Consider the following 12,587-nt stretch of genomic DNA (forward strand, 5'->3'; position numbering starts at 1 on the left):
TACTAATGAAATATCTTTGGCTAATTTGATTTTGCTGGTACACTTGCAGTTATGGCTGAACTTTCCCACGAGATGGGCTGATTGAAGGGTCTCAGATCCTATAACGGAAGGGGGAAAACATTCAGAGCATTTCCATAATTACCCAATTGGCAGCCTAATGACCTTCCAGAACAATAAAAAGATCTCTTGTTAATTCCATCTTTCATGCTGACATTCACTAGATTCCTATCTTATATGTTGAGAGTTCACAAGATAACAAGTGTACTTTCTTTTTTCTCGCCAGAGAACGGTCCATTCAATTATCGCCTGCACATCTCTTGCCAGCAAATGAAAGAGATCTGCTTGTCGCCCTCATCTCAAAGTTGGATAATTTATAGCCTTCTGGGGTTATAAAGATGGGGTTTCGAGCATTTTGAATGGTGAGACAGAAATGAAGAGCAGAATAATTAAAAAGATCACAAGTCCCCTGCGAATGTAATTATGACTGCCTTGCTAAGGGGTCTGCGTTTTAAAAAAGATGTACAGTCTACTGTTCTTTACGTTTTTCATATGTATGCCGTTCATGTGTTTATTTATCGACCCTGGAATATTTTATGGTCATTCGTTTCTAAATATTACAGGTAATGTCCGAAGACGTGTCGACGTTTCTCAGCGTGCTATATACAATTAATTTACGTAATTAGCCTATCATAACTACCATTAGTAGGCCTATTTGTTTGCTCCTAAAACACGCCAGATTGTTTCAAAAGATGTTAAGAATATTACATGGTTGTCGTAAAAAAATATTTGATTCACCGAAGGTTTGTATTTTGCTCTTCATGCAGCCAACCACTTTGTAATTTTCATAGCGAATACAAGAGCTGTTGATGCATTTACAGTGAAACTGTCATCCATACGACTACTGTTAATGATCTTGTGGGTATGATATTACTTTTTGATACACTGTAAGCCATTCAGCCATTTAGAATGGTATATTATAAAGATCAACAAAGAATATAGAAGTAATGTGCTGTGTAGACTACAGATGTCTGTTTACAGGTGCAAAATAACAAATTTTTTGCTGACAGCTGTTGATCTGATATTTGTAGAACAATTATTAATAAAATACGATTTAAGAGTCATGAGGTTTGGATCATATTAGATCATGTAAAACGTAATAACCATTTTTTTGGTTGATTGATTACCATTTGTATAACCAGTTTGAATGGCTTTGTTTGCAGTTTTAGTGGCCTATGCTATGTTTTTAAATCAATAAAATGAAATGAATTGAAATGACTTGTTTTAGAAGGATTTTTGTTGGGTGGATGGAAATGGAACAGACTGCTAATGTTCACTGACAGTTCATGGCACCAAAAACACTGGACTGATGTACTATTATGTGCCATCTGTTGGTCAACATGGGAAATAAGAACAAAAATAATCTGAAACAATGTTGAAACCTTTGTATGACCGATATAAATTTGTAGGTCTTTATTTAGTAGTCTTTCTAGCTTGACAAAACAAAACAAAACAGAATAATCATTTTTAAATTTCACTGGGTGTGATTCTTGTATTATCTGAGAATATTAAACACTCGTTTCTCAAAGCAAACTTTGCTTCACTCTCTAACCTCAGTTGGTGTAACTTTGTGAATGGCTGCTAATGGCCATGTGCTGGGTGTTTTTCATGTTGTTCCCAGTTGAGTGGTCTTCTGTTAAGTGCAGGAACTTGTAGGGAATCAGGCTATTTGTATTATTTAAACACATAATAAAATCATCAAAGCGCGGTGGCAAATTGTCATTTGGCAGTCAGGAACCTTGCCCTGGAATCCCGCGGCTCTCAATAGCCCAGCAAAGGACTTGCTAAATGACTAATGGGACCATGTGACTCGACTTGAGAAGGGCCTAAGAACAGCAGATTTAATTATCATGTTAGAATTCTGCATGAAAACAATCTATACTAGAAATTAGAACTATTCCTGTCAGATGACTTGCATCTGCAAGTAATTCTATTTGGGATAACCCATCTCCTTCTTTGAATGTTATCAAATGTTTACAAAGTGCTTAATCTGGTAAATGCAATCAGTGAGGCCTGCAGTAATTGTGTGCCGGCGTCAGCACCCAGGATTCACCGCCCAGATGCCTTGATCTTTATGAAAGGCCCAAAAACGATCAATACATGCATAGATAAATAAATCGAAGCAAAGGGAACCAAAAATGTGTGTATATTTCCACAACAGCTTTTTTGTAGAATCATCACTTTTCTCTGTCAAAGGTAAGTGGTCTTTTCTGTCTGATTGTGAGTTTACTACTTAACTAAATCACTGTTTGTCTCCCATAATGGAGTTTCAGCGCCATTTCAAAATCAGTTAGGTGTCCTCTTAATCTTATTCTATATGTTATGATCATGTATATCACGGTGTGAACATATACGTGCAAGCTTAGTTAAAAAATGTTGCGTTTTTGCTCTTTCTAATTTTTGCTATACAAAGCTTTCATTCTTCCCTCAATGTTGCTCTTCTTTATCATCCTGCCTTAGGGCAACAACGTAGCACCCCCCTTCTACTGCCACTTTAGTCTGTGAAAACCACATATTAGATTTGCCTGGCATAAGTCACTTCATTTAGAGCTCAGCTAAATTCCTCACTGGGCCATTCATCCATGTACATAGTATGGACACACATCTCACACAAAGAACGCTAGTGAAGCATAACATTGAGGAAGTTACATATATTTCGGGCTTTGTTGGCTATGTCATGCTGTTTTGTTCCACTTAATTTAGTGACCTATAGAAAAAGGGGTGGTATGGTTGTGCTATGTTGTCATACTTAAGTGTAGAATGGAAGCAGTTATGAGGATTATCGGCTAAATGGTCTTTTCTTGATATGTGGGCCGGATGCTCACTTTTTTTTTCTTTCTTGGCACTTGATGCTTCATGCATGACCTCAAACTCCTTATGCTATTAAGTTTAGACTGATCAATGAAATATTAACATCAAAAATTGTTATTTCTAGTAGTGCTGGGCGATATACCGGTTTGAATTACGCAAACAGCATACCGATAAAAGTGCCTATACACTCTTAAAAATAAAGGTGCTTCACGATGTCATAGAAGAACCTTTTTTGTCTAAATGGTTCCATAAAGAACCTTTAACATCTAAAGAACCTTTCTGTTTCACAAAAGTTTCTTTGTGGCAAAGAAGGTTCATCAGATTATAAAAAGGTAAGAAAGAGATGGTTCTTTAAAGAACCTTTGACTGAATGGTTCTTTGTGGAACCAAAAATGGTTCTTCTATAGCATCTCTGTGAAGAACCTTTAAAGGGGCCTAAAAACGCGTGGAAAACGCTAGGCGCGCCGCTTTCTTCCTTATCAACAAAGCGCTCGGGCGCTTGCGCTCCGGAAGCGTCTGCCGTTTCTAAGCAACCATCAGCTGCGCTCTAGCTCCAAGCCTATGCGTATCCATGCATTGTTTCTTCTATTAGCGTCAAAATAATGGGGGCTTGACAAATCATAAAGTTCAGGAAATCCCTGGACCACAATGATGAGCTGCTCCTCCATGTTTCTGCTGAGGTTTCAATGTAACGAAAAACGTGAGGAAGCTGATTGGTTAGTTCATGTCACATGACCTGCGGTGCGCTTGCGACATTCTGAAAAGTTGAGATGTTTTTAAATCGATGCGGCGCGGTCGCGCCTGGAAAAAACGAGCGTGTCGCACCGCGACCGCGTCGCTTCCAATATGCGCGCAAGCCGCGCGTCTCCATTTGAAATAACGAAATTGCGCGCGCAAAAGACGCTTCATGTGAACGGCCCCAAAAGCAGCTTTATTTTTAAGAGTGTAAGCAATGTATACGGCATTAAATTGAGAGGAGATCCCTATTAACTGCATACATTTCTGACTAATGGTTGGAAAACTTTTAGAACTATTAATAACACACAACTATTTTTTTTAACTCCGCAATTAAACCAACTGTAAACGGCTGTTAACAGAAGCCAGAGATCAAGGGTTTATGTGAATGTATCTCTGAGGGAAACTGACCGTCTTCAGAAATGCTTGTTTTCTTTTCATCTTATGTCCGTATGATGCATATTGATGCAACATTAGTATTAAAAAGGGCTGCACTGCTTTGTTTACAGCAGTAATCAAAGAAACGCCATATCGACGCTTTTCCAAGCGCCACCTACTGTCAGAGAGTGAAATTGCGTCTCATTCAGCCCATCTGCAGTTTTTGTTTTGTTCAGATGTTTTATGTAGCATGATTTCACAAAGCTAAGGTCAGACCATTGTTTTTGCTCTAAATTTTGAAATTATACAATCTAATTAACATCAAAAACTGATCATGCTACACTCTTAAAAATAAAGGTGCTTCACAATGCCATAGAAGAACCTTTTTGTCTAAATGTTTCCATAAAGAACCTTCAAAATCTGAAGAACCTTTCTGTTTCACAAAAGGTTCTTCATGGCGAAAGAAGGTTCTTTAGATTATGAAAAGGTAAGAAAGAAATGGTTCTTCAAAGAACCTTTGACTGAATGGTTCTTTGTGGAACCAAAAATGGTTCTTCTATGGCATCGCTTGAAGAACCTTTTCAAGCACCTTTATTTTTAAGAGTGTATATGTAACATGTTTGTTTGGATCGTGACAAAATACAGTCCCAGATAGTACGTCTGCAAGGTGTCTGTTAAAGATCTTTTGATCTGGAAAGCATCTTCTGTGTACAAACATCTGTCAAACGTCTGCAAGATGTCAGTTTTACATGCATTTTAATTAATAAACATCTTAAAGACATCTAATAGACGTCTATTTGACATCTGATAGGAAATGTACAATAGACGTATTGTAGATAAGCAAACTATATCTTGCAGATGTAAATATAGACGTGATAAACCATCAAACTGTCAGAAAAAAAAGGTGATACAGAATTTTGGTCAAACTGGTGTTATTGTTTCTGAAATACATGTAAATTATTTGACATGAACACAACTTGGTGACTCCACATGCCATAGAATAACTTATAATTTATTACAAGAACATTTCACACTGTGAATAAGAGAAGGAAATATTGCACACATCACAGAGTCACAAGCTCATTAGCAGAGTGCAAACAGAGTGAAACACGACAACAGAGGTGTTATTGTTTCTCACTGAACTCTATCAGCAGTTAGATTTGACACTGAGATGTTTCGCAGTTTGCTTGTGGCTATATTTAGTGTTATTCATAGGTTGAGTGTAACCCCTCACACCCGGGTCCTACCGGGCCCGTTCCGAGCTGGTCTCGAACCCGGGTCTCTGGCACGGGAGGCGGACGCACTAACAAGGAGGCTAAAGGCTGCAACCCCTTGGGTCTCTCGCTAGTGCATCTCTTGAGATCGGGGAGTGAGGTTTTCCTGCACAGCATCTACTAGCTGGCCTCCGTTACATTAGCATCTGCATTTATTTTTCATTTAGATACAGTTAAGGTCAAAAGTTTACACTTCCCTTTCAGAATCTGCAAAATGTTAATTATTTTACCAAAATAAGAGGGATCATACAAAACGCATGCTATTGTTTATTTTAGTGCTGACCTGAATAAGATATTTTACATAAAAGATGTTTACATATAGTCCACAAGAAAATAATAGACCCTGTTCAAAAGTTTGCATCCTCTTGATTCGGTGTTCTTACCTAAATGATCCACAGCTGTTTTTTTTGTTTGTTTGTTTGTTTGTTTGTTTAGTGATGGTTGTTCATGAGTTCCTTGTTTGTCCTGAACATTTAAACTGCCTGCTGTTCTTCAGAAAAATAATTCAGGTCCGACAAATTTGTTGGTTTTTCCAGCATTTTTGTGTTATTTGAACTCTTTCCAACACTAACTACATGATTTTGAGATCCATCTTTTTACATTGAGGACAACTGAGGGACTCATATGTAACTATTACAGAAGGTTCAAACGCTCACTGATGCTTTAGAAGGAAACGCAATGCATTACGAGCCGGGGGGTGAAAAATGTTTGAATTTGAAGATCAGGGTAAATTTAACTTATTTTGTCTTCTGGGAGACATATAACTATCTTAAAAATATGATATTTGGGCAAAATAAGAAAAATGTACACATCTCCATTCTGTACTTTTAATGCATTGTTTTTCCTTCTGGAGCATCAGTGGAACGCTTGAACCTTCTGTAATAGTTGCATATGAGTCCCTCAGTTGTCGTCAGTGTGAAAAGGTGGATCTCAAAATCATACAGTCATTATTGGAATGGGTTCAAATACATGAAAATGCTGCAAAACCAAATAATTTGTGGGACCTGAAGGGTTTTTCTGAAGAACAGCCGGCAGTTTAGCTGTTCAGGACAAACAAAGGACTCATGAACAACTATCACTTAACAACAAACAAACAAAAAACACATAGCTGTGGACCATTCAGGTATCAACAGTATTAAGAACTTTTGAACAGGGTAATTTTTATAAATTCAACTATTTTCTCTGGTGGACTATATGTAAATGCTTTTTTATGTAAAATATCTTATTCAGGTCAGTACTAAATAAACAATAACATGCATTTGGTATGATCCCTCTTATTTTGGTAAAACAACTTTGCGGATTCTAAAAGGGGATGCAAACTTTTGACCTCAACTGTAAGTATAGCTGCTGTAGAACGTTTCACAGATTTGAACAAAGGTGTAAATGTGACCACAAGGACAGCGTCATTCAAAGTGTTTAGTGATTGTGTCTGATATAATGAGCTTTTCAAAGACTAAAACTTGTTTATATATTTGCTTGTAAAATTTCATGAGGTGCTGTGCCTTTTGATGTGGATTTTTGGCATGGTTCTGTTCACGAGACTGCAGTTGGAATACTCTCTATGTTACACTTCGAATATATTCATTACAGAACCATCAGGTCTGTCAGCGGTGTTTGTGTTCCTCCATGGAAGGCGGCCGCACCCCTTTGCTTGATATTTCCAGGCCCCTTACTCACCCTCACATGGGACTGACATAGAGCTCTAGTTTCACATTAAAATTAGGATGAGATCAAGGGAGCAAGTTACAGAGGTCACTACCACAAATGACAAGCCAAGCTTCAGGGCAGCAAATATTCAAAACACAACATCTCACACAACTGCAGGCATTTTAATTGGCTTATATGTGAGAAGTCGATGCGTAATTTCAAGTGTGCTGAATTCTGACTACACGCATGCTAAATGACAAACATAAATACAAGCGTGAAATATAATTAGATAAGTATGCATGGGTAGATATAGAAGAGGTATTCGATTTAGTTGACTGGCACATTTGTAAAAATACTGAAGCGATAGACTAGATTTAGCCACCAAGGTCGCGTAGTGTATATGAAGCATAGTTTCCCGTGTTTGTATGTTCTTCTGATTCCATCAATCTTTCTACAAACTTACTAGTCACATGTCATTTAGAAGTTTTGTGGTCCCATAAGCAAAGACGGCAGATTTTATATTTGGTGTCCTGCAATATACTATTTCCATACTTCGGTTTATCTCTGTTTTGTGGTGATTTTTGTGTGGACACACATGGCTCAATCACACAAAGATGTTGAAGCACTGTCTTGTGTTAAGAGTGGAACTGTTGACTGTGAGTTGTTTCCCATTCCTAGTGGGATCATTTGTTTTATCTGGTGAAGGTCTTTGTTTCCCCAGTGCTAGCAGGACCAGATTAAGAGGTGCACACTGGATGGATGACTGCCGGCTGAATGAAAGATTGGCATAGATGTCTGCTTATTTACTCTTTCAGACCTTAGCCTGTCAGAGCAATAACCCCACTGGAGGTATTATGTGTTTTTCGTTATATTTTTCCTTTGTTTTTGTGTTTTAGTATTGCTCTCAGGTGAAATTGTTTACTGAAATTGTAATGATACTAAATCATTTGTCAAACGCTTGGAATTTTGTACAAAGAACAGGTTACTTTGTCAGATATCAGATTGAGCAGAACTTGATATTCATAATAAATATTCATAATGTTGGTGCAGTATGTTTTTGTTTCATTCGCTCTTCGTCTACCCGCTTTCTGTTGTCTCTCTAGTCTAACTATCCAATAAAGTGCCCCAAAAAGAAGCAAAATGTGCAATTTTAGTTCTTCGAAAGCTCTTTGATCACTCTACAAACAAATTACAAGCATTAAAAAGTTATGAATATTTAACCCTTTCTGGTTGTTTTATGGATATCAATGTAATGTAGGTCAATATGGCAAAAATATTTGAAACTGGATACATACACTACCAGTCAAAAGTTTTTGAACAGTAAGATTGTTAATGTTTTGTGAAGAAGTCTCTTTTGCTCACCAAGCCTGCATTTACTTGATCCAAAATACAGCAAAAGCAGCAATATTGTGAAGTATTTATACTGTTTAAAGTAGCTGTTTTCTATTTGAATATTTTACAAAAAGAAATGATAATAATTAATACTTTTATTTAGCAAAGATGCTTTAAATTGATCAAAGGTGAGGATAAAGACATTTATAATGTTACAAAAGATTTCTATTTCAGATAAATGCTGTTCTTCTGAACTCATATTCATCAAAGAAACCTAAAACATCATCATAATAACAAAAATAATAATAATAAATGTTTTTTGAGCAGCAAATCAGAATATTAGAATGATTTCGGAAGGATCATGTGACTGGAGTAATGATGCTAATATTCAGCTTTGAAATCAAAGGAATAAATGACATTTTAAAATTATTAAAATATTTTACAATTGTACTGTTTTTGCTGTACTTTGGATCAAAAATGCAGGCTTGGTGAGCAGAAGAGACTTCTTTAAAAACTTACTGTTCAAAAACTTTTGACTGGTAGTGTAGTTTTAAAATGTATTTTATATAATATTAATTACATGCAAGTTTTAACTTCATCTAAATATATCTAGTTGATATGGCTCAACTTACCCCTAACATGGGGTAAGTTGGGCCACTCGACCACCTTTATTTCAAAAGTTGTATTCCTATGGTGGAGTTACTGTTGCTTTCTGAAAAGCAGAGATGGAGAGCGAAGCGAGAACTTGGTAGAAAAAGAGACGGGCGATTCAGAGGGGGTCGGTTGCCACCAACATTGTGACAAGTGTGCAACAACTTCCCAGCCTTGTTTATTGCTGGAGAGCAGCATGCCTTTAGGACGGAGAGGTCCGTGTTTTGGACAGGTCAGGGGGCAGGACTGTGCCAGATGAAATACTTCAAACAGCTTTAGATTGCCTGCTTTGACGTACACATACACAGGGGTTAGGTCACTAAATAGATATTGATCCATGTAGCTACTTCTTGTGAAGCTGTTGTGTGTGACATCTGAGAAAGATAAAAATAAATGATGGGAAGGGTGATCTTTTCTTTCACCCTGTCTTGACTTGACCCTTGTATAGCCAGCCTAAGGCCCAAAGAGAAGGAGGGAACGATAAATTAAAGAGAAGAAAATAAACTCTATAATCAAATAAACCATATTTATTTCTGAATATGGTTTCGCTATGAGTATATCCCTAGTTTCCAAACTTCATAAGAACACACAATGTTCAGCTGTGATAAGAAATCAGTATTAACATGACTGAAGTAATGGATGCTCAAATTTTAGCTTTACCATTACAGGAAAAAAGATAATAAAAACATATTAAAGTATAGCTGCAAGCAGTTATTACTGGGGTTCAAGCACTTTAAGGCATTATATATATATATATATATATATATTTATTTATATATGTAACTATCTAAATCATTGATTTAAAAAAAAACATTTTTGGCAAATACTGGAAATTTACCATAGAAATATTATGTTTTTTTAATGTTTTGACTGTTATAGCACCAGCCTGCATGCTTGTTTAGTATCACCTGTCGCATATGCTCACCAAGTTTTTTGACGTTTTAAGTTTTCATTTAGGCTTTATAGGCTTTTGGGCATTTTTGGACATGTCCCTTTTCTAAACTACCAAGTTATAGCTTCCCAAAGGGTGAATTTCAACATTTGTTTTGATAATTATTAACCTAGGGAGTACATAGAATATCCACTGCAGTGGATATTTTCCAAGTGAAAAAAAAAGTTTGCAAAAGTATGGTTTAATTGACAGCAGTGGTTCTAGAGGCAAAGTTTTTCGGAATGAGTAGGTCTATGGTATGATATGAATATGGTGTGTATGTGTGCAATAGACAATGGTTTATGTCCTTGATAAATTAGATATCGGCCCCCAGTGGCTTTCATTCCAGACTACGAGCGATTTCGTACTTTTGATCGCTGTAGCGCCCACATCAGGCCGATTGGGGTGAGCCTTGGTGACATTGTAGACTGTATGAGTACTACCAGACCTCAGAGAGTTTCAAGTCTCTACGACTTATGGTTTGGTTTGCCCGATCAGTTTTATGTGGGGATTTTTTCCAGGTTGTGTGAAAAAATCTAGGACTAGTTTGCAAAAGTATGGTTTGAACAGCAGTGGTTTTAGAGGCAAAGTTGTTCAGAATGAGTAGGTCTATCGTATGATACGAATATAGTGTAAATGTGTGAAAAAACCCGCAATAGACAATCGTTTATGTCCTTGATAAATAAGATATCGACCCCCAGTGGCTTTCTTTCAAATTTCTCACAGACCTTTAAGGGCTGTGAGGCTAACAGACCCACCGAGTTTTATTCCCGAACAAACTCTGTTAATCTTGTCTAAAAGGTGCTCAAAATTCATTGGCCTATGGCAGCCATGTTTTTTGAAATACGCAAATGTCCTCTTAGCCACCTGTGGCACTTTGGACCACAAACGGGTGCGTAGTTATGGTTGTCTTTATGGCCAAGCTCTGCAACTTTTTTTCACGTGACCTCAGATTCAGCTCTTACACACGTATTGTGAGTTTGGTGAAGATATCTCATTCAGTTTAAAAGTTATAGCTAGTTTAGTAAATGTGGCCCTGTCGAACTGGCATCCCTTTGCTATACCCTTTGTCCCTTTACCCTTTGATATTCTCTCTCCATAGAATCTTCCAGAGCTGCACTGGTTTGGTTCCAATCAGGCAAAACCTAGGACTAGTTTACAAAAGTATAGTTTGATTAACAGCAGTGGTTCTAGAGGCAAAGTTGTTCAGAATGAGTAGGTCTATCGTATGATACGAATATAGTGTGTATGTGTGAAAACCCGCAATAGACAATCGTTTATGTCCTTGATAAATAAGATATCGACCCCCAGTGGCTTTCTTTCAAATTTCTCACAGACCTTTAAGGGCTGTGAGGCTAACAGACCCACCGAGTTTTATTCCGAACAAACTCTGTTAATCTTGTCTAATAGGTGCTCAAAATTCATTGGCCTAAGGCAGCCATGTTTTTTGACATACGCAAATGTCCTCTTAGCCACTTGTGGCACTTTGGACCACAAACGGGAGCGTAGTTATGGTTGTCTTTATGGCCAAGCTCCGCAACTTTTTTTCACGTGACCTCAGATTCAGCACTTACATACGTATTGTGAGTTTGGCGAAGATATCTCATTCAGTTTAAAAGTTGTAGCTAGTTTAGTAAATGTGGCCCTGTCGAGCGTTTTGGCGTTCCTTTGCTATACCCTTTATCCCTTTACCCTTTGATATTCACTCTCCAGAGAATCTTCCAGAGTTGCACTGGTTTGGTTCCAATCAGGCAAAACCTAGAACTAGTTTACAAGAGTAGGTTTTTCAAAAAATGCAAAATAACTGAAAATTTCTCCAGGCTGACAGACAAATTCGAGTCATGTGTTTTGTCCGACGTGAGCCAAGGATTCCATCCACATAAGACAATTGAGCCAATTGAGCGATTTCGTACTTTTGATCGCTGTAGCACCCACATCAGGCCGATTGGGGTGAGCCTTGGTGACATTGTAGACTGTATGAGTACTACCAGACCTCCAAGTTTCAAGTCTCTACGACTTATGGTTTGGTTTGCCTGATCAGTTTTATGTGGAGATTGCTGATCCTTGGCCATTCTAACAATTACAGTAGGGTTTCAGCGCTACGTGCTTGAACCCCTAAATATAAAGTATAATAAAATATATTATAATATTTATTTTATTTTATAAAAATGTTTGTTTGACAATATTTTATACTTTTTGACTATTTTGATAAAAAAAGATGCAGCTTTTTCATTACTGACTTGATATTTATTTCTCAGAAGATGAATCACTACATGTTTTGTCTGTGGTTGTGGTCATTATCCATCCACCACACTTGAACAGTCATCACTTACTCACAAAAACAGGCGATTCTTGTGCCTGTGAGCTGGTGTTTATCAAGTCTAAATGAAAAGGACCAGTTGTGTCATCCATGTCATGCCTATATGACAACCATTTGCCATGAAATGGAGTTGACAACAAACAGCAAACTCTTCAGACGCTATTCTAGGTTTATTTTGAACCAGCAACCCGGGCTATAAAGGATCTTTCTGTGGTAACAGCAGTGCTTTGAGGAACGCATATCTTCTTGGTTCTAAACAGTTGATGAAGTGTGAAGAATTCAGTAATGATTTTTGATTTAAATAAATAGCATGTTTAGAATACTGCCTTTAATTATTTGCTATATACATTTTACTTATAGGTTTTAAATAAGTTTCAGTACTTTTCCGTTTCATTCCATTTATGCCTTTTGGACTTTTAATTTACTCTATAGGACAGTATTAATGGGTTGT

Source organism: Garra rufa, chromosome 12, assembly GCF_049309525.1.
Source record: "Garra rufa chromosome 12, GarRuf1.0, whole genome shotgun sequence".
Lineage (NCBI taxonomy): Eukaryota > Metazoa > Chordata > Actinopteri > Cypriniformes > Cyprinidae > Garra > Garra rufa.